This window comes from Bos grunniens, chromosome 3, assembly GCF_055505025.1.
Source record: "Bos grunniens cultivar Pamir isolate PY7600 chromosome 3, Bosgru_T2T1.0, whole genome shotgun sequence".
NCBI classification, from domain to species: Eukaryota; Metazoa; Chordata; class Mammalia; order Artiodactyla; family Bovidae; genus Bos; species Bos grunniens.
In genome coordinates, this window is record NC_141167.1 from 32,875,584 (window position 1) to 32,896,125 (window position 20,542).

The 20,542-nt window shown below is 43.5% G+C and overlaps 1 protein-coding gene and 1 long non-coding RNA gene across 26 annotated transcripts in view; one reads left to right on the forward strand and one right to left on the reverse strand.

The window, feature by feature from the left end:
* DAB1 (DAB adaptor protein 1) overlaps positions 1-20,542 on the reverse strand; it is a 1,332,660-nt gene that overhangs the window by 622,192 nt on the left and 689,926 nt on the right. The gene's annotated exons all lie outside the window — the stretch shown is intronic.
* LOC147375435 (uncharacterized) lies at positions 1,611-11,014 on the forward strand. The gene is made up of 3 exons (XR_015160105.1): positions 1,611-1,771; positions 8,028-8,095; positions 10,685-11,014. It is a non-coding gene; the product is annotated as an uncharacterized LOC147375435 (long non-coding RNA).

Sequence of the window (20,542 nt, forward strand, 5' to 3'; positions counted from 1 at the left end):
CCCTCACAGGACTATTGTGAGGACCAAAGCAGTCAGTCTGTGTAAGTGCTTTGTGCCTGGCATCTAAGAATCCCTCAATAAGTAGGAGCTTTTACATAAGGAGATTTATTATAATTAATTTTTATTAGTGACTGCACACTAAGCCTCAGTAAGAATCCTCAAATATCAGTATTTTCAGACCTGAATAAAATCTAAAGGGGGCAGCAACCACCCCTCCTCCCCAGGACCCACATAGCAGTTTGCTTTCTAGCACTCTGAGGGCATATACTTGCTCCTGAACAAACACACTCTATTTCTGAGTTTGGACATCAATGGACTTGAAACACACATTAGGATAATCTCTTAACCATGTCCTATAAATATTCATTGTGGTTTAAACCCTTGTCACAATGAAGGAGCCCAACAACAATTCCTTGGGCTGATGAGTCTCCCTGTCTCAGAGCAGCCAAGGAGGGGGTGGGGTGGGATGCTGCAGGAAGGAGCCAGGGCCTCACCTGGATGGGCTCAGCCCATCCTCCCAGCCCCTGCCCCCACCTGCCTCTGCCACTCACAGTCATTCCTTTCCTCCCACAGGGAGTTCGCCTCCGTCATTTAGCCTCCCCAGATCCTGGCATAGTTTGCTCTACAAAGGCTTGTTGAATAAATGAGGATGTCTTAGTGGAATGACTGAATGAGTTCTACTTGACTCTCTGAATGAGTCAAATAGTTCTCTTTTACTACTGGAATGGGGAGAAGAATGTCTCTTGGCTCAGATGTGAGCCACCTGGAGTGTTCAGTAATGATCAGAAAGAAAGAGAGGAGTGATTCTGGAAGGACAAGAAACTGGAGATCTCAGAAACCTCTACTGTAATATCCTAAGGGGTCTTCCAAACTTGGTTCTCACTCTGGTGGATTCTGATATGCAGGGTGAAGAGGTACCCAGAAGCAGAGGTACCCGTGGAAAAAGCCATGCTTGCAATTTGGTAGGAACAACCCTTTCATTTCCTGAAGACCCCAGCCAGTGCCTGGGGCAGGGGATGGAGAGGGTGTGATTGGAGGATTAGCAGGAGGCACGGAGAAGGGGAACATGACTGAGCACCTATCAGGGCTGCTGCTCCACGGAATGTGAACCAGGGCAGGCCCTGCTTCAAGAGGCTGGGAAGCTCAGTAACAAGCATTACTGAATCCCTTTTTGGTGCCACGAACTAAATGCTATTTATACATTGTCTCATTTAATCCTCATACTCATTGAACCTCCATATTATAAGTGAGGAAAATAACTTCAAAGAGGTTAAGCATCATTCTTAGAACATATAGCTTCAAACTAAGCTTCAAATGCAGGTTCATTTGATTTCAAAGGCCATGAGATTTTTCAGGACCCTTTGTTCCTCTCCAGGCTTGTGTCCTGAGTAGTCAGGATAAGTAGGCTTTAGGAGGAGAGGCTGTAGTGGGCTTGATAGTCCAGGCAGATATCTATCTAGACTAGAGCCCCAGGCTCAAGGTAACAAAACAGCTATATCCTAGCTGCTGGTGGGGTCTTCCTATCGGGTCCTGTCTGTGGGTTGGCTTGGCTCAGGGACTGGGCTCAGTTGAATCCACATGTGACAGGAATCAGGGACAAATACACAGCACCTGGAAACCCAATTATGCACCCCTGGGCTGAGGACTGGTAGGAAGGGTCTGCCATTCTTGTTTCCTGGCTGCTGGGTTCCTTCTCCTCCTCCTTATCCATAAGAAGATACCTCACAGGGAAGAAGGAGGAAGAGGACATAGACTAATGAGAGTCTGCCAGGTATCTCCTTCCTATATTTGCACAGACAAAGGAAGCTGATGGCCTCATTACTGGGTCTCCCCCATACAATCACAAGTGGATGGCAGAGAACAGGGAGCAGGTGAAGGGGGCAGGAAGGGCCTTGCAAATGGATCTGTGATATTATGCAAATTTCTTACCCTTTCTGGGCTTCAGTCAATCTGTAAAAATGACTTACTAACATAAATGAAAATGAAACTCTGTGACTCTGATGAAGAGGCAACGTAAATGTTGAATTGTATTAAGAGCACCTTGAAACTGATAATAAGAATCACATGTACTAAGTTCCTTTAGTCTTGTCCAACTCTTTGCAACCCCATGGACAGTGGCCCACCAGACTCCCCTGTCCATGGGATTCTCTGGGCAGGAATATTGGAGTGGGTTGCCGTGCCGTCCTCCATGGAATCTTCCCTGCCTGGAGATCGAACCCATGTCTCTTATGTCTTCTGTGTTGGGAGGTGGGTTCTTTACCACGAGCACCACCTGGGAAGCTCAATACATCCAGTTAGTTTGCATAATGCTTTCACGTACATTGCCCTGGCTACAGTAGGTTGGGTGGTGCTATTCAATCCCATTATATGGACAGGAAAACCAATGCTCAGAGAGGATACATGTTGTTTAAGGTCACAGGTTGAAAAGAGATGAAACTGGATGTTGGGTGTTGGTGTCACATGATGTAGACAATGTATATGGAGTCATATATAGCCATAGTCTAAGAAAGTTTCAGTAAAAAAAAAGTTGTGATGTGTTGCTTTGTCTGCTGTAGAAATGAAGAAGCAAAGCTGTAGAGGCTAAGCAACTCGCACAAATTCCTTCTCTTCAGTCAGTGAGTCTGTTTCTGTTTTGTAAATAAGTTCCTTTGCATCACTGGTTTGTAAAGATTCTGCATATATATGATATCATATGATATTTCTCTTTCTCCGTCTGACTTCACTCAGTATAACAGCCTCTGGATCCACCCATGTTGCTGCAAATGGCGTTATCTCATTCTTTTTAATGGCTGAGGAATATTCCATTGTATATACATTACCAGAGAGGAAGAGTGGGGGAGAGGACTAGTTAGGGAGTTGGGAATTGACATGAACATACTGCTATATTTCAAATGGATAACAAGGACCTACTGTATACCACGGGAGAAGGCAATGGCACCCCACTCCAGTACTGTTGCCCGGAAAATCCCATGGATGGAGGAGCCTGGTAGGCTGCAGTCCATGGGGTCGCTAAGAGTCAGACACGACTGAGCGACTTCACTTTCACTTTCCACTTTCATGCATTGGAGAAGGAAATGGCAACCCACTGCAGTGTTCTTGCCTGGAGAATCCCAGGGACGGGGGAGCCTGGTGGGCTGCCGTCTATGGGGTCGCACAGAGTCGGACACGACTGAAGTGACTTAGCAGCAGCAACTGTATAGCACAGGGAATTCTGCTCAATGTTATGTAACAACCTAACTGGGAAAAGAGTTTGAAAATAAACAGATGACAATACTTTTATATGTATAACTGAATCACTTTGTTGTACATCTGAAACTAGCATAACACTTAATCAATTATATGCCAATCTAAAATAAAAAGTTAAAAACAAGAAATAAAAGCACAGAATAGAGTAGTTTAGCTGAAATATGAACCCAAGACTGTCCAACCCCCAAAGCCTTATCTTTATATTCCTGCCCCAGGTGGCAGATTGTTATTCTTTAATCCAACACGTCATTACTGAGTTATTATTTTATGTTCCAAACTCTGATTGATCAAAAGACCTGGGGAAAAAATGACAGAATCCTTGCTTTCATGAAGCTTATATTCTGACAATAAACATAGAAGTAAAACTGAATGTTAAGTTAGATTATGTGTTGAATTGTGCATGCCCTAAAAAGTTAAAGTCTTAACCCACTACATTACCTCAGAATGTGGCCTTATTTGAACACAGGGTCATTAAGATGTAATGAATTAAGTTCAACTGAGATCATACTGGAGTAGGGTGGGCCCTGATTCCACTACGACTTCCATCCTTCTAGAAGGACAGAAACACAGAGGGAGAAGAGGACTGTTTGTTTGAAGACAGGGGCACGATCGAAGAGATGTTTTTACAAGCTAAGGAGTATGAAGGCTTGTGGCAGATACCAGGAGTGAGGAAGAGGACAGGAAGGATTCTCCCCTACAGGGTTTGGAGAGAGCGGAGCCCTGTCTCCACCTTGATTTTGGACTTCTGGCTTCCAGAACTGTGTGACAATACATTCCTACAGTTTTCTGCCACTCAGTTTGTGACACATTGTTATGTGAGCCCTAGGAAATTACAGAGACGTTATTTAGAACAATGAAGCAAGGAACAATAAACATTTAAAAATTCAAAACACCAAGGATGTTTTAGGGGGCTTCCCTGGCAGACCAGTGGTTAAGACTTCACCTTCCAAAGCAGGGGGTGTGGGTTCAATCCCTGGTCATGGAGCTAACACACCACATGCCTTGGAGGCCAAAAAAAAACAAAACATAAAACAGAAGCAATATTGTAACAAATTCAATAAAGACTTGAAAAAAAAAAAAAGGTCCACATTAAAAAAATAAAAGTGATTAAAAAAAAGATGTTTTTTGAGATGAGCAAAGACTGCCAAAGACACAGACCTGAGGCCTTTCTATCTCCATGTAAGCAGGCTGGGTGCTGGGCTGCTTGCCACATGCTGCACTCAGGGCCTCTGCCTCCTGAGGCAGGACTGGCTCCTGTGGCAGCTTCCCAGCTCACCTCTACACGAACTTGACTCAAAAGGGTTTACTAAGCAAATTAATAATGTAAACGAGATCTCAGCTAGCACCTTCCACACAGAGAAGGCCTACTGCACAGTAATTGTTTGCATACAAACGGATGCTACAGTTGAAAATGAGTCTGTAATGCTCTTGAAAGCAGGCCATCAGGACTGCTGATGGGGGACACTTTGGTATTTCTTGCATCCTTCTTGCTATTATATGAATAATAGTAAAGCTACACGGAGAAGGCAATGGCACCCCACTCCAGTACTCTTGCCTGGAAAATCCCATTGACGGAGGAGCCTGGTGGGCTGCAGTCCATGGGGTCGTGAAGAGTCGGACACAACTGAGTAACTTCACTTTCACTTTTCACTTTCATGCATTGGAGAAGGAAATGGCAACCCACTCCAGTGTTCTTGCCTGGAGAATCCCAGGGACGGGGGAGTCTGGTGGGCTGCAGTCTATGGGGTCGCATAGAGTCGGACACGATTGATGCAATTTAGAAGCAGCAGCAGCAAAAAAAAAAAGAGAAAGCATATTGTTTTTCTACAATTCAGTTGTTTATAAACCTTTTAATAATATTTGACCTTTGATTACTAAATGCTAAGGAAACATTAGATCATTTAGTTCTCCTGTAATCTATGAAGTTCGTATTGTCATTCCCATTAAAAAAAAACAAACAAACAAACAAAAAAGAAACTCACAGAAGTTATGTGACTTTTCTAAGACCACATGGCAGGTGGTTGGACCTACATTCAAGTGAAATGAAGTTACTCAGTCATGTGGGACTCTTGGTGATCCCATGGACTGTAGCCTTCCAGGCTCCTCCATCCATGGAATTTTCCAGGCAAGGGTACTGGAGTGGATTGCCATTTCCTTCTCTGGAGGATCTTCCCTGCCTGGGGATCAAACCCAAGTCTCCCACGTTGGAGGTAGATGCTTTACCCTCTGAGCCACCAGAGAAGCCCTACATTCAAGTGAAGTGGAGTTGCTCAGTCGTGTCCAACTCTTCGTGACCCTATGGACTGTAGGCTACCAGGCTCCTCCATCCATGGGATTTTTCAGGCAAGAGTACTGGTGTGGGTTGCCATTTCCTTCTCCAGGGGATCTTCCCAACCCAGGGATCAAACCCGGGTCTCCCACATTGTAGGCAGATGCTTTACCATCTGAGCCATGAGGGAAGTCCTACATTCAATCAGGGACCGGCTAAACCCAAAGCCCAGCTCTCACACACTCTTATCTTCATTCACTCTGAGGGCAGAACCAGTGAACCAGTGAAGTTGCTCAGTCGTGTCCAACTGTTTGCGACCCCATGGACTGTAGCCTACCAAGCTCCTCCATCCACGGAATTTTCCAGGCAAGAGTACTGGAGTGGGTTGTGCAGAAGTGGTTGTTAAAAACCCAGAACTCTGGACCCCACCAAGACCTGCTGGATCAGAGTTTGTGAAAGCGGACTCTGAATGATGTAAATATTCTAATGGTTCTTTTCTAATTTTTTAAAAAATTAATTTTGTTCATTTTTGGCTGTGCTGGATCTTTGTTGTTGTGTGTGGGCTTTCTCTAGTTGCGGAGAACAGTGGCTGCTCTTTGTCGCATACGTGGGCTTCTCATTGCAGTAGCTTCTCTTGTTGCAGAGCATGGGCGCTGGGTGTGTAGGTTTCAGAAGTTGTGGAATGTGGGCTCAGTTGCCCCTTGATATGTAGGATTTTTCTGGACCAGAGATCAAACCCATTCCCCTGTATTGGCAGGTGGATTCTTTACCACTGAGCCACCAGGGCAGTCCCTCTGATGATTCTTGATGCTGCCATTCTCTGGGGAACAGGGTTTCACTTCTTTAGTATGTATAAGGGCTCCCTAATATCCCCTTCTTTGGGGTTCTTGGACAGATGTTCCCCAAACAGCACAGAAAATAGGTACCAGCTGGCTCTGTGAGGGTGTCTGGGGTTGGGCTCTGCAGAGATGTCACCTCCAACTGCTACTCCCCGCAGCCAGGGGACAGAGGTACCTGCCAGGGAGAGGAGATAGCCCCTTGGGCCCCCATTCTAGCATTTTCATTTATCATGCAAATGAACAGAGTGAAATTAGGTCATGTCAGGGCTCGCAAATCAAAATTGTGTCAGAGAGCTCTTCCATGGCCAGAGTCAGGGGCTGGCTGTGGATTCTTCAGATGCTTCTAATTTGGAATTTCCCAGCCAGTCAAGAAGCTACTCGTGCAGGCTTTTTCAGCATGAGGGCTGTCTATGGCCAAGGTCTCTGGATTTGCAGCAGTGATTTGCAGCCAGGTCTCAGCTTCAGGCTCTGCTGAATTCAGATAAAGGACCACTAAGTGTCCTAAGAGTTCAGTGAAAAATGCTGTGTGTCCTTGGAGTTAGAGGCCTGCCTGGATTAGATGTAACTGATGCTGCTAACACTGCTCCAGGCTAACTGCTTATCTTCACAGAACTTATCTTCCAGAGAGCACAATCTGGGCTCCACTGCTTATGGATAGGGGTCATGGGGCAAGTCCCTTGGCCGTCTAAGTCTGTCTTGCTGTGCAGGTGTTCTCAGTATATACTCAGTATATGCTCTTGAAGAAGGCAACTCCTCATGTTTGTCAATGGATGATACATTAGGGATATACATGCATAGGCCAAGTTTGACTTATAATGCTCCCCTTATTAATTTAGTTACATGTTCATTCACTACACAGTTACTTGCTTCTGGTAGGAGCGTTTGTATGGATTTGCATCTGTCCTTAACCTTGAAACTGCAACCACATTTCTGACTCCATTCCTAAGTTTCTGAGGCAAGACAGTCAAGCCCTTTGCACCCAGTCAGAATTTGCTACCTGCTGCTGAACCACTGCCTGAATAAATGAATAATTTGCTATGGAAGCAGTTGGTCTTTATTCAAAAGCACCAGCTTCCTTTGATGGGTTGGCTTTGCCAGAATAAAGAAAAGTTCACCCCTCCCAAGGGGCAGAGGGCTAGAGTTGATGACCATCATGTTCAAAGACCTCAGAGTGTTTCAGAAATGACCTTGGGGTTAGACCCGCCTGAAATCTTTAAGCCAGGCAGCCACCCACCGCCCGCCCCCCGCCCAAGTTGGTAAGGAAGAGCTGGGTGTTTAATAAATCCAAGCAAGCCAGTGACTAAGAGGGAGCTGAAATTCAGAATATTTGTTTTATTTTTAGCAGGTTTGTTCTCTTTTCCTTATTAGCAGTGTTGGCGGCCCCTTCGATGCTGGTTTCCTTATTCCATGATAGAAAGATACTGGACTTTGAAAACAGACTCATTAGAGTTCAGATTCTTACCCTTTTACTTCCTGTCCTTCTGACCCTGGGGGGACTGCTCAGATTCCCCTGTAAATGAGGTAACAAAACACTACCCACTCCACATGGCTGCTGGGATGGTTAGCTCAGGGGGAGAATATGAAGCGCTTTGCAAACCACAGCTCTATATAGATCTAATTAACATGACTATTTTTGTTCCTTCAGTTCTATTTTCTTCTCTTAATAATTACAGAATCTTGTGTTTGGAGGAGAGCAGATCCATGGGCCTCCTTGTTAGAATCAGTTGGAGAGCTGGTTCAAGTAAGACTCCCTCTGGGCCACTGAATCGGTCTTGGGGGCTGGGGGAGAGGAAGCACCCTGTGGTTTAAGAGCAGCCAGGTTTGAGAAGCACTGATCTAGTCCCTTAACACATGCAGCCTCTGCCACCTCCGTGTGAAAGGGGGTTTTCATCATATTACTAATACAGACCAAGAGAGAGCGATCCAGGCTATTTAAAGGTTTTACTACATTCACAGTTTGGAGAGAACACACCACACCACGCAGGGTCACTCAGGAATAGCACCACCATCAGTCAAAAGGCAGAGATATCGAGGGGTGGGGGGGCACGGTGTGGGAAAGGGCTTTACTGTAGTTTCTGCCAGAAAAAATGGTGAGGCAGGGCAAGCCAGCGGGCTGACATCAGGACTGTTCCTAGTTGCGTGGTACCCAGCCCTGGGATGACTAAGACAGGAGGAGAGCAGCCTGGAGTGTGAGAGCCCAGTAGGAGAAGGTAGGTCAAGAGCGTGGACTTCCCTGGCTATCAAAGAAAAAGAACTGACCAACTTCAGCCAAACCCTCAAAACAAGGCCAACATGATCACATTACATCCTTTGGGATCATTGGTATCAAAATGCAGAACAAAACAAATAAACCCTCAAAATCAGAAAATAAAGTATGACAAGAATGGAGAGAAAGTAGAACACATGTGCACTGTTAATAGAATACTTGTGCATTGTTAGTACAGCCACTGTGGGAGACAGAACTGTGGGTCCTCAAAAAATTAAAAATAGAATTACTCTATGACCTAGCAACTCCACTTCTGGGTATATGCCCAGCAGAATTAAAAGCAGAGTATTGAAGAAATATTTGCACACTCATGTTTAGAGCAGTATTATTCACCAATAGTCAAAAAGTGGAAGCCCGCTTGACAGATGAACAAATTAGCAAAATGTGAAATATTATTTAGCTGTAAACAGGAAGGAAATTCTGGTACATGTCACAACATGGATGAATCGTGAGGATGTTGTGCTCAGTGAAATGAGCCAGTCATAATAAGACAAATACTGTATGATTAATTCCACTTATATGAGACCCTAAAGTAGTCAAACCCATAGAGACAGAAAGCAAAATCGTGGTTGCCAGGGGCTAGGAGAAGGGACAATGGAAATTGGTGTTTAATGGGTATAGAGCTTTAGTTCTGCAAGATGAAAAATATGCTGGAGATTGGTTACATAGCAATGTGAATGCATGTAATGTAACTGATCTATATACCTTAAAAAGGTTGAGATGCTAAATGCTGTGTGTATTTTGCCACAATTTAAAAATCTGGGTCAAGACACTATACACACACACACACACACACACACACAAAACTATATTACAAGTGGTCACTCATCTCCACTTGTATAATCTGCAAGAATACAGAGCTCACTGCCTCTTCAGGTAGCCCCATCCATCTCTGGCTGTAAGAACCTTCTTCCTGATACTCACCTAACACCTGTTCTCCTGTAACTTCTACTCTTTGGTCAGAGTTTTCTTTCAGGGCCACAAAAACTAAGTCTTACTCTTCTTCTGTGCATGCGTGCTAAGTTGCTTCACTTGTGTCTGACTCTTTGTGACCCCACTGACTGTTTTCCCCCAGGCTCCTCTGTCCATAACATTCTTCAGGCAAGAATACTGGAGTGGGTTGCCATGCCCTCCTCCAGGGGATCTTTCCAACCAAGGGATTGAACCTGTGTCTTCTGCAGCTCCTGCACTTCAAGTGGATTCTTTACTGCTGAGTCACTGGGGAAGCCCACTCTTCTGCATGATGCCAACTGTTCCAACATTTGAAGCCAAGATCCTCTTGCTTTTGGGGTTTTGCAATCCGTCAGTACTTAGGAATTCAAATCCCCTCTCTTCCTTTCACCTCTATCTGATCTCCCTCATTTGATCAAGGAAGGGGAGTTGCATGAGAAAATGCTCAGACTGTATAGGGATTTAGCCACGAAACCTGGACCGGTGATGATAATTATAGCTACTAGTCTCTGAGTATCAGCTGCATGCCAAGCATCACATGGGTGCTTTATGACCAACTTATGGCATCTGCATCACAGTCCTATGATGTGGGTATTATCATGCTTGTTTTACAAATGGGTTGGAGCCCAGAGAAGTGAGGATACTTGCCTGGGGTCACTCAGCCAGTACTCCAAGAACTGGCACTGGAACACAGGGTTGCCTGACATTGTTCAGATCAGGGTATTTTCATTTCCTGACCCTGCCACAGTGGGCTGTGACTAAGAAAATTAGATTCTGAGCCAAAGCAGGAGAGGTGTCTACCAGCCTTTGAGTCCCTCTCTGAGCTGCCTCTGCAGAGATGCCTCAGGGACTCAAGTGCCTGCTGGTTCTATCTGCGAGGCTGGCGGAATGCCTTGTCAAACACCCAAGCATATTTTGTCACTTTAAGAAATCAAGGCAATTTCTGCACTTGACAAAGGTAAAATCTTTTAAAGCTTTGGAGGATTGGAAAAGGGAATAAAAAAGACATTAATAGAATGACATATTTTTAGTGTAACACTTCAGAGAAAACCTCTGGGGGAACAAAAAATAAAATGAGCGACCTAAATATGTTTTTTTTTTTTTTAATACTAGGAGCTTCAAAGGAGTGGGTTGTGCTGGATATTTGAGTGCCCCAAATCTGCAAAGGATTTGAAAACAATGGGAACTCTCTTGGACGAAGTCTCTGCTTTAGTCTCTAAACTGCACCAGACTGAATGCTGGGTTGAGTACTATGAGCTGAGTGACTACGGGCGAAATATTAATGTTAAACATTCTCAGTGTAAGAATCTGTAAAGTAAGAGTGTTGGTACTAACCTCACAGAATTGTAGTGAGATTTATATGAAACCAATGTATATTAACATTTTATTAACTATTTATTATATTTGATATAATTAAAATATATACAATGACATTATATTTAATATTTATATTAACTCAGTTACATTTAATTAAATGAATAGGAAGCATAATACATGACAGGCATGGGGAAAATGGAAATACTCTCCTTCAGTTTATTTGTAGGGATTTTAGCTGAAAGTTGGACAAATAGCTCACTTAAGAAGGTTATTAAAATATCTTCTGTTATTTTTGCTATGTTCCTGAGAACCCAGCAAATAATAATTTTGCAATCAGCTCTGAACGTTATGAGTTGATAGGAGCCTACCCTTTCTGTGGATCCTGGGTGTGGGAGTCTGGCTGGGGTATCAGTAGTGTCAGGAAGTGTGGACCCTGCTTCTTGCTTCATCACAAGGGCAGGTGCCACCCCAATAGCCATGCTAATCCCTGCCTTCCTTACTGGCAGGATTCTGACTTTGTTTAGACAACAAAGTATCAATTTGCTCAGAAAGGTGGACTCAGAATCCCAGCATAAATCATGATTGATCAAAGCCAAGGACGGAAGTCTCATTCATTTTTGCCAGTGACTTTTAGCAGTGAGTCCATTACCCACTTCTGACAACTGGGACAAAGCAAGGGGCCAGGGGGCTTAAAGAAAAGATTTTCCGTTCTGATGAAATCCTTTTTCCTCCCTGCTTCTGCATACTGGCAAGTGAGGATGTGACGCCTGAAGCAGAGCAGCCTTCTTGTAACCACAAGCAGGAAAACTAAGAGGTTTGGAAAAGTGAACTCAGAGTATGGAAATAATTAAGCTGCTGAGTTAACGTATCTTGGAACTGCCTGCCCTATAAAACTAGTTGTGTGGCGTGGTAAACCCTAGTGTTCTCAGCTACTTTTGTCCAGGTCATCTGTTACTAAAAGCATGCTAAAAGATACAAACACAAACTAATCCTGTGACCCTAGACACCTGCCCTTTTTGGACCTCAGTTTCTTCTCACATTAAATACAGGTTTGGGTTAGAGTCGAGTTGGCAAATGAGCAGCCTATGGGCCAGCTTCAGCCTGGCAGTTGTGTTTGCGTTTCCCTGTGCGTCATACAGGGCTTCCCAGGTGGTAAAGAATCCACCTGCCAATGCAGGAGACGTGAGAGATACAGGTTCAATCTCTGAGTCAGGAAGATTCCCTGGAGGAGGAAATGGGTACTCACCCCAGTATTCCTGCCTGAAGAAGCCCATGGACAGAGGAGCCTGGCGGGCCACAGTCCACGGTGTCACAAAGAGCTGGACACTTCTGAAGTGACTTAGCATGCATGCATGTGCATCATACAAACCAAACATCTTAAGAAAACGTGAGTCTTATACTTCCTAAAACTCTTCTAACTGTCCTTATGAGCCTCCACCCTCATGGGATAGTGGTGAAAAATGGAATCTTGTCTGTGAATCCTATTTCCATCTCTTCTAGGATGAAGAGTCTCTTTGGACACCATGGCTCTTCTCTTTAAATGCTCATGGCCAAGGGTGAAGGAGAAGGGCTTGCATGCTCTTGTGGCTTTAGAATGGTGTAGTTTTCTTTAGATCTGCTGTAGGACTACAGGGCAGGTTGTGGCCCTAGACCCTGTATAGAGCCTGCTAATATTCAATGGATCTTTCTGATTTTTTGGAATATTGTGCTGTTTCCACAGCTGAGATCTTTGGTTGAGACAGAATTCCTGTATTTTTGTAACCTCTGAGGCCAGTTTTCTCCCAGCTACCTGTGCCAGACGCCCCCCACATTCCCTCCTGGGAAGTCCAGGAAGACAGGTGTGGTGTGGAGAGGTGTTGGGGAACAGGAATAGAACTTAGATCTATTATCAGAGACACCTCCATACACAGCATAATAATATGCTCTCCAATGGGATATGGTGCCAAGGTAGATGCTGAGAGTTCTTGTTGTCTCTCCCTGGCAGTTCCCAGAGGAGCTTCCTGTGTTCCTGAGTCCCTTTATCCCTACCAGGATACTATCTCTTTCACTAATTCTCCTGTCTTTTGTCAAGATGTAGCTCCTACACAGTAGGAGATAGAGATGAGAGGTAAGAATCTTGCTATGTGCTTTCCTTGTCAATTTCTTCCTTTCTACACACCCTCAAGACAAATGACCCAAGTTTTTCTTTTCTTCTTCCTGATTGGAAGGAACTTCCTCTGTAATAAATCCTTCTCCATTAGGACTCGAGACATAATAGCAGACAAGTAAGAGAAACCTCTAAAGCAGAGACAATGTAAATCAAGAGAATTTTTAAAATTATATCATTATACTGCATTTAAAATCATTTTTACTTGTTGGAATATTTTTTAAAAATTATAAGATTCTAGATATAAACCTAGATTTGTATCTTCTCTTGAAAATGTAGAAGCTCTGGCAACATGGAACTCAGACTTTGCAGCACAGTAATTGGCTTGCCCTGAGTAGTGTGTTCTTTCCTCCAAGGGTGCAGGTACTATCTGGTTATGCATGGTCTGGACACGCCCCTTTGCCTTTGACCTTGAATGCATCCAATGTATGCATCTATGTTCTCCTTCCTGGCACTTAATTTTCTAAGGTCCACTCCACTTACACAGTTTGGACTCTATGTTCAACACCTCTCCCTGCCCCCACCCCATGTCCAGCACCCTGCTAAGTGCAGCTGGGGATATATTGTTTCTCTTTAGTTGCTAAGTCATGGCTGACTCTTTTACAACCCCATGGACTGTAGCCCACCAGGTTCCTCTGTCCATGGGATTTCCCAGGCAGCAGTACTGGAACAGATTGCCATCTCCTTCTCCAGGGGATCTTCCCAACCCAGGGATCAAACCTGTGCCTCCTGCATTGGCAGGTGGATTCTTTACCACTGGGCCACTGAGGATTTTGACCTGATTAAACATATGATTATCACATGAATATATATTTTAAGTAATACATAACCCAGTTAAATATGTGCAACTAACACATTTTAAAATAACAGGAAAGGGTGCATAAAACCCTCTAAGAACCTTTGAACATGTCATTTCACTATTGTTCTTTGAACCAGCTTTGGGACTGTGGACAGGTTACCAGGGCCAATTGGACTCTTCTTTCCCCACCAATGGAATGAGGAGGGAGGATTAAACTCAGGGCTCTGAGATTACATGAGTTCACCCCAACAAGCATACAACCTAGGATCAGCAGACTCAGGAATGTAAGACAGACTTCGCCTGTAGGACGTTTATGGTCTAGTGGGGGAAATAAAGCAAAAACACACAACATAGAAAGCATCACAAAACACGGAGGACTTACAAAGTTCCAGGGCTCGGTGCTTAGAACCACATTATCTTAGAATCAGAGGGAGCTATAGAACCTCTTCTCTTCCCACCAACATTTTCACCTACCTCCTCTTCCACTCTGAAAATACAATTCAGGATCAACCCCGCTCCTCCAGAAGCCCCCAGGTTTGGGTGAGTTAGTACGCCCACAGCAGTCCTGCAGTTCTGCACAACGGCTGCTTATTTGTGTGTCCTCCACCTTGCTGTGCCTCTTGAGGACTAGGAATGTAATCAGTATCTGTCTTATTTTTGGCTTTGCCAGAACCCCCTACCCATAATTATGAAAACAACACTCCCTTCTCCTTGAATTGATTATGCCACCACCTCGTTCCATGCAGTCCTGATGAAATAGCTCTTAAAGATTTCCATCACGCGTGCACACACGCAAACACACATGTCTTCCTTCCAGTTGGGAAGTAAAATTAAACCAGATTCTTTCACCAGGGACTTAGAATCTTGAGGGAAGTGACATGCTGTGACAGAATATTGAAAGAATTTGAACCCAATCATTTTTTCTGCAGAGTCCACTTGCTCCTGCTTTTGTGATCCACTGGCCTGTCCGTGTTCCTTTTGTCCTCGCTTGGATGTTCAATCCTTCCTTAACTCTGCAATTTTCAGAGTAATCCCCTGCTCTGCCTTTTTTTTTTTTTTTTTTTTAAAGTTAGACAAAGCCATCGCTCTCCACTGCTTACAACCAACAATTGTAACTCGTACTGGGATCAAATTTTGTTCAACTTTGATGCCTATCACAGTGTCCAGCATATGGTGAGCTCTGGAGACAACAATATTAAATGTTTGTTAAGTGAGTACATTTCCCACCCGTGCCACTGTCCACTGGATGGCCTCCCTGAGTTATGGCCATCTCTTTGCTTTCCATCAGATCATGGCCAATGAAGGCAAACTCAGTCTTTCACTAGGCGGCTCAGGCGGCTATTTGGAAAATGTTCCCAACTGAATGCAATCATACATCCCAAATTGTTAGAAAGTTCTTCCCAAATGAGTTATTATTCACATTGCCCTCCCCCAGCTATTCCTTATTCTTCGCTGGGACCATGAGAATCCTTCCATCAGATAATTTCAAAGTCAGGGCGAACCACATCTACAGGGCTTCAGGGTTTGCTAAAAGGTCTCTAAGGCATAATAATATTTCACATTTGAAAGGCAAATAATACTTAGAGCGTTTTCAAAGCTCTTTACCAACCACCAGGTAATTTATTCTTACAAAAACTCTGAGACACAGATTGCTGTGGGATTACCAGTTCTCCATTTCCCATGTCAGGAGACGCCATCCCAGAAAGATCATCTAATTCTTTTTTCCAGGTCACACAGCTAATACAGGGTAGAGTTGAGACTCAGTGCCTAATCATTATGGCTGAATTCACCCACCTTTTCCATTTTACCTGGAGTCCCTTGCCAGAGGATTATAATCATCATTTCAGTGATGAAGACATGGTTTTAAAAGAAGTGTTCTATTTCAGCTACTTTTCTGGTCATTGTAAAATATTTCCTCTAATTCTTCCATCATTCAATAGTGTATGATTATTTCTCTATCATGGTTGAGGGAACTGAGGTTCAGTGCAGACAAAATACTTGCCCAAGATTCCTAGGTAATAAATACTAAAGCTGACATTCGAACACTGAAGACACACATCAGACATACAGGGAGTTGGACCATACTTGTGTGAGTATCTGGCTTGTGCCTGAGAAGTCCCTTGAGTACTGTCTAATTCCCTGACTAGGGATCAAGGTCTCAGCAAGGTCAACAGCCATTCCCTTCTTCACTATACCTGGGACTTCTGAAGCCACTTTGTTATTCTCTTCTTCCATACCCTAAAATCTTTCTCCATCCTTCCCACACCTATTTGTATTAAAAGGCTTACAAAATCCTATTAGGAACTTTCATTGCTGAATGATTTATGAGGGAAGAGGGTAGAGTGTCTACACACAGGGGAAGAATTGGGGTTGTTTTTATTTCTCTATCTGTGGGCAGCATCACCTCAACATGGAGCATGCTTCCCACAGCTACACTAAGACCAATCAGACACATCTGTATTCTGTTACTCTGCTTCTCCGCATACTCCTCCCAAAGGAACCGTGTTTTCTTAAAGTTCATCTGCAAGGTTCTATTCCGAGCACTGATAATACTATAAAATAACGGTAAAGTTAATTATTGGCAAATTGAAATGGAAGTGCTATCTAAATTCTTAGGACATTCACATTATTATCAAATGAGTTTATTGTGATTAAAATGATTAATGACATCCCAGTAAATACCAGAGAATTAAAATTCTGAATACAAAGAAGGTTAAAGTCTTATCATCATTAGAGTACATCAAGGGAAAAACGTGAGTATTCTATCTGTTTATATTAGGGAAAGAGACACAGGGCAAATAAAGAAAATCATTTGAATCTTTACAAAAATGAAAATCTGGGGGCTCATTTTCTCATTTATGTAGCGTTTGGAACTAACATGTCTTGTACAGGAAGAGAAACAATAGCCCACATGTAAATTAAAATAGACCACTGAAACAGAATGAAAGGCCAAAAATAGATCCAAGTATATTATAACATCCTAGCATATGTTCAAGAGGGCATTTTAAAGCTGGAGAAAAGGCTGTATTATTAAATAAAGGTATAGGGGCAACTGGCTTCTCATTGACTGAGGGGAGATAATTACCTTACATGTTACCCCTAAACAGATTCCAGAAAAAAATAGCTAGATAAAAATACAAGTGAATATTTCTCTATTTCTATTGTGTTGAGTTGGGCAAGACAGTAGAAGTATCATTTCAAAAAGATAAACCATAAAACATTAATAGTTTTGATAAGACACAATGTAAACTAAAATCAAAAAGTAACAATAACCTGGGTAAAATAGCTACATTATATTTGAAAACTAAAAGATAAAATCTTTATATTATATTTAAGTATAAAGAATATCTTTGATATATAAAAATCTTCTACAAATAAATAAGAAAAAGATAAGTTAAGCAGCCAATACAACTACAACTATGAAAATATTTCCTCATCAGTAGGAAGAAAATGGCCAAAATAAAATAGACTAATGATTTAAAAAGTCATATAACCCTAACCCTTATGGCAGAAAGTGAAGAGGAACTAAAAAGCCTCTTGATGAAAGTGAAAGAGGAGAGTGAAAAGGTTGGCTTAAAGCTCAACATTCAGAAAACAAAGATCATGGCATCTGGTCCCATCACTTCATGGGAAATAGATGGGGAAACAGTGGAAACAGTGTCAGACTTTATTTTTTTGGGGCTCCAAAATCACTGCAGATGGTGACTGCAGATGCTTACTCCTTGGAAGGAAAGTTATGACCAACCTAGATAGCATATTCAGAAGCAGAGACATTACTTTGCCAACAAAGGTCCATCTAGTCAAGGCTATGGTTTTTCCAGTGGTCATATATGGATTCGAGAGTTGGACTGTGAAGAAAGATGAGCGCTGAAAAATTGACGCTTTTGAACTGTGGTGTTGGAGAAGACTCTTGAGAGTTCCTTGGACTGCAAGGACATCCAACCAGTCCATTCTGAAGGAGATCAACCCTGGGATTTCTTTGGAAGGAATGATGCTAAAGCTGAAATTCCAGTACTTTGGCCACCTCATGTGAAGAGTTGAGTCATTGGAAAAGACTCTGATGCTGGGAGGGATCGGGGGCAGGAGGAGAAGGGGATGACAGAGGACGAGATGGCTGGATGGCATCACTGACTCGACAGCTGTGAGTCTGAGTGAACTCTGGGAGTCGGTGATGGACAGGGAGGCCTGGCGTGCTGTGATTCATGGGGTCGCAAAGAGTCGGACATGGCTGAGCGACTGAACTGAACTGATAACATGCAAGGTATGAGCTTATAGACTGAAAGATGGAACTTTTGAAACAGGAGGGGAAGGGGCAGGAACAGCCTTTAGAAGAATGTCATAGCCAGAAGACACAACATCAACTGATCAGGGCCTTCTCTTTATGTTATACAATTTATGGTAGTGGTGGTTTAGTCTCTAAGTTGTGTCTGACCCATGCAACCCCATGGACTGTGGCCCCCCAGGCTCCTCTGTCCATGGGATTTCTCAGACAAGAATACTGGAGTGGGTTGCCATTCCCTCCTCCATGGGATCTTCCCAGCCCAGGGATGGAACACACAGACCTGTGGTCTCCTGCATTGCAGGTGCTGCATTTACTGCTGAGTCACCAGGGAAGCCCTCATACAATCCATCGTTGTTGTTCTTCAGTGGTTCAGTCATGTCCCACCCTTTGCGACCCCACGGACTGCAACACGCCAGGCTTCCTGTCCATAATCAACTCCCAGAGTTTGCTCAAACTCATGTCCATTGACTTGATGATGCCAACCAACCATCTCATCCTCTGTTTCCCCCTTCTCCTCTTGCCCACAATTTTCCCCAGCATCAGGGTCTCTTCCAGTGAGTCAACTCTTTGCATCAGGTGGCCAAAGTATTGGAGCTTCAGCTTCATCATCAGTCCTTGCAGTGAATATTTAGGGTTGATTTCCTTTAGGATTGACTGGTTTGCACAAATGTATAATGAAGTGTATCTATCAGTTTAGTGTCATGCGGAGAAGGCAGTGGCACCCCACTCCAGTACTCTTGCCTGGAAAATCCCATGGATGGAGGGTTCTGGTGGGCTGCAGTCCATGGGGTCGCTAAGAGTCAAACAGCTGAGCGACTTCACTTTCACTTTTCACTTTCATGCATTGGAGAAGGAAATGGCAACCCACTCCAGTGTTCTTGCCTGGAGAATCCCAGGGACAGGGGAGCCTGGTGGGCTGCCATCTATGGGGTCGCACAGAGTCGGACACGACTGAAGCAACTTAGCAAGAGCAGCAGCAGAGTAGTTCCACTGCTCTAAAAATGCTCTGTGGTCTACTTATTCATCCCTTACTCCCATTTATTTTTAAAACTTAAATTCTTAATGCTTCTGATATGCAGCCAGATGATGGTAAAGTTACTTTGTAAATGATTATGGAAAATGTGAGAAGGTGAGATGTTGTTGCCTGTAAACATCTTGCTGGTGCCACTACCACAGGGAAAGCTGTACTGCCCCTTGAATGGGGTATATTCTTGGCAGAAGGCAGCATGGCTGAGTGCAGAGAACCTATGCCATGGAATCTTGCTGACCTGGCTGAGATTCACTCTGTTCTTTAGTGACCATGTGACCTTTGGCAAATTCTTTACTTTCTCTGAACTTCAGTCTCTATCATTTATATAATGAGAAAAACAATACCTACTTACAAAATGGTATAAGGATTAGGGGCTTCCCAGGTGGTGCAGTGGAAAAGAATCTGCCTGCCAATGCAGGAGATGCAGGATATGTGGGTTTGATTCCTGGGTTGGGAAGATCCCCTGGAGTAGGAAATGGCAACCTACTCCAATATTCTTGCCTGGAAAATCCCATGGACAGAAGAGCCTGGTAGGCTATAGTCCATAGGGTCACAGAGTCAGACACAGAGATCATTTAGGAAAAGTGTCTGGTGGCAGGCACATGTTTGATGCTCAGGAATTGCATGATATACTATTGTGATCATCACTGCAGCCACATTCAAGAATGAATGAACCAAACAAAATCATGAAGGCAATACCAAAGTGTAGAAATATCAAGATCAAAGTTATCTTACGAAAGTTAAAATTCTGAATTGAGACAGTATATCCTAAGGGGAAATGTTATATGTTTTGGAGACAAATAGATCTGGGTTTATATCCTGATGGAATGGAGAAGAACCTTATGCAACCTTCTGTCCCACTCCCACAGAAGTACAAAGGCTCCTCTAGCCTTTGTCCCCTACCCCTTGTTTGTAGAAAAGCTGAAATTCCCCAGATCTCCCTGGGTCACAGAATAGCAAGTTCAAGCAGTTAAGGATTAGGACAATAGAGTCACAGACTCAGTTTCTGATGCACATCACTGAGTTGTTTTACAGATACTAAAACTGCCAGCAGAGGGAAAAAACTAACAGCATGATGACCAGACTACAGCCACAACATAAGCTGCTCTATCTTGAGCAATGCTGAGTCTATGGCTAGCACTCTTCAAAGAACTGTCTTTAAGAGAATGAGATTAACACCACTGCTCATAATAATCCTTATCTTTGCGGGCATCAAAATAATTGTAGCTCATTTTGCCCATGTATGTAAGCAGACAACTAAAACTGTCAGAAGAGAGATGCTTCAGACCCATGTCGATACTTTTCACCCTAAGACCTCAATGCCCTTTCTCAGCATGAAGAAGTTACAGAAGACAGACCTGCATCCCTAATCCCATAGAAAGAATGATAATCTGACA